We start from the raw sequence: 3,080 nt of genomic DNA, 5'->3' as shown, positions 1-3,080 counted from the left end.
ATTGTCCGTAGTCATTTGTTCAGTCACATGTATGGAAGGGCTGGCCCTCCTCTGCAAAGTTGAGGAAGTTTTCATGCCTATTTGACTATTTCCTTCTAATGCATTCTCCTGTGACCACTATAAAAGAGGACTTTGTTCAGGACCACCTGCTCCTCTTCATTAGACCTCCCTGGCCTACACTATGGGAGATGAGGTGTTAAGTGCTAATGTGCCTCTCTCTAGTGATGAAAACTAAGGACCCATAGGGGAGGGGAATATTGCAGGGCAGCCTTCATTATGCCAAGAGTTTCACTGCAAGCTGTCCTCTGGATCGTGAGTCTATTCACCTAACAGCTGCATAACTAAGAGTAGCCTTGCAAATAACTCATTTCAAACATTGACATCTACATCAAGCCCTCTTAGTAATTTAAAAAGAAAACAGGGGCAGGGGGAATGCCACCTAGTTATACCCCATTATTGTTTGATTAGTTCACAATAATAAACCACCACTAGAAACAAAATTTACTGTATATATTGTGGTATTTTCTGTATCCCAAAAAGGTATTCTTGAAGGTATATCTTAAAATCACTGATATTTTAGAATTTAGAAAATATACATGTACCCAGAGCAAAAGTGAAGCTATTATCACCTGACATTATAGTTCCAAAGTTGACATAAAGCTGATGCTAGAGATCTCCTTTCCCTTTGTAAGGTACTTTCAAGTTACCCAAAGTCTAGTTTGATATATTTCAACCTCAAACCGCAAAACCTATTCTTGCTTCTTTGATATGAGTAAACACTAATCTAAAGCTTATTACACGTTATTTGCCATAAGACCATCTAGGATCTACCCACTGCAGACTTACCAGGCAAGACAGCCTGTTGTTCAGAGTGTAGCTACAATTTAGGAAAATAAAACGTTTCATAAGGAAAAATGAAGCTAGATGTCTTTGACTTATGCAGCAAGTCAAAGATAAAGAAACTTTTACCCTGTGATCTTTATTACAAAATAATTCTGTACCCAATAAAAACCCCAAAATTCACCTAACAGAGAATAGACCTTTTCTTAGGAAATCTTATGACATGTCCTTGATGTGAGTCAGAGAAGTGAAACTGTTGAGCTGTTTTCCAACAGGCTGTCAATAACTAAAAGAGATGTCAAAATACTGGGATTTGTATACTCCAGATACATTATTGGAAGACTAGAATAAGCTGGATTTTTCCTGCAGAGTCCCAATTGCATAAAGTTTTATTTTATTAACAAAATTTTGTCAATAAATGTATAACTTCATATAGTTCTTCATTTGTGTTTTTTGGAAAAAAATTCTCATATTGCTAGAACACTTTTTGTAAACAACAATAACAGACAATATTTTTTCATTAGTAAAGCTTTAAGCAAGATTTAATTCTTCATTTAAGAACCACTTGAATGACTCCTCCTAGTTACAAAAATGTAAGTAGCCACCCATTCAACAGATTCGTCTTTTGTGATTTGATGAAGGCTAACTTTTTAATAATTTTCATAAGAAACTCTGCACTACTTGGCATAAGAATCTCTAGGAAGAAAGAGAATGAATCTCTTGTCTCTTCTCCAGATTTGAAGTGAGGAAAACCTGTCAGGGAAGATAAGGAGATTATAAAGAAGACCTTCTTCTATTAAATAAGATATATAAAGTTTATACTTAAAAGTCTTCAAAGATCACATAAAATTATTATAAATAATTACCTTAAAGGATTGTTGTAAAGATTAAATGAGGCATATAAAGGACATAGAAAAGCACCTAAAATCCCCAATATTTGCTGAGATACACAACCCACATCCTTTTCAAGAAATATAGCATGGATTCAGTCATTGCCATGTAGCCGTTGCTCAGTGAATGTTAATGATGTTATCATTTTACTAGTCATCAAACTTCTATGTACAGTAAATGCTATGATAAATGAAATCTCATCTATATTTTTTACAGTGAGATTAATGAGTCATTTTACATTTATTAAAGTGAATGCCAACATGATGTGCCATATTTAAAAATGACTAACAAATCAATTTCCAGTCTCTGCACTAGGTTCAGTTTGTTCTTTTTCTTACTGGAATTTAAAGGAAATGATTAGGGACAGGTTTGAATCTAAGATTATCCATTGGGAAAATTATTATCCTATGAAGAAACTTTAAAAATAAAATGACAGGGACCTAGTTCACGGCGACATGGCCAAACGTACCAAGAAAGTCGGGATCGTCGGTAAATACGGGACTCGCTATGGGGCCTCCCTCTGAAAATGGTGAAGAAAATTGAAATCAGCCAGCACGCCAAGTACACTTGCTCTTTCTGTGGCAAAACCAAGATGAAGAGACGAGCTGTGGGGATCTGGCACTGTGGTTCCTGCATGAAGACAGTGGCCGGCGGTGCCTGGACATACAATATCACTTCCGCTGTCACGGTAAAGTCCGCCATCAGAAGACTGAAGGAGTTGAAAGACCAGTAGACGCTCTTCTACTCTTTGAGACATCACTGGCCTATAATAAATGGGTGAATTTATGTAAAAAATAAAATAAAATAAAATAAATAAAAATAAAATGACACTATCTTCCAATTCCCCAGCTACAGAAGAGCAATTGCTACTCAAAACCTGACGTTAGCTACACTTAGGTTGTTATCTGTCTAAAACCAAACTTAGATTATCTGTCTGTCCCTGCAAACTCTCCAAATGCCTGTTTGTTTACTGGCTGTAGCATCCAAGAAGTTGAGAAGAGAAGTGTACATTTATTATTGCCATGGGTGTAAGGTTTTCTTTTCTTTACACAATGCTAAAATCCCTTGATCATTGCCATGTAGGTTTTTGTTTTGTATTGGAAAGTATCAGTTCACTGAATATACAATATGAGTTGGCCACATGCAACTTAAAGGAGTAACACTTTCTAAGCATAACCACTTCCTGTAACTCCCTCCCCTCTAGTGGTACAATGATCAACAAAATGAGCAAACTGATACATGACACTTCCAATAGAAAAGACATAAATTCGCTCACTGCCACAGGTTTTTTTTTTTTTTAATTTGTTTGTTGTTGTTGTTTGTTTTCCTGATCATAGATTCAGTGGTGC

The 3,080-nt window shown here is 35.9% G+C and overlaps 1 pseudogene; it reads left to right on the top strand.

Annotated features, from left to right (window-relative positions):
• Positions 1-2,173: 2,173 nt before the first annotated feature.
• Positions 2,174-2,556, top strand: LOC103248222 (large ribosomal subunit protein eL43-like; annotated as a pseudogene).
• The last annotated feature ends 524 nt before the right edge of the window (positions 2,557-3,080 follow it).

The sequence above is a fragment of the Chlorocebus sabaeus genome, chromosome 1 (assembly GCF_047675955.1).
Source record: "Chlorocebus sabaeus isolate Y175 chromosome 1, mChlSab1.0.hap1, whole genome shotgun sequence".
Classification (NCBI taxonomy): Eukaryota; Metazoa; Chordata; class Mammalia; order Primates; family Cercopithecidae; genus Chlorocebus; species Chlorocebus sabaeus.
The sequence above is the reverse complement of the archived record's forward strand: the minus strand, read 5'-3'. Positions and strand labels throughout refer to the sequence as shown.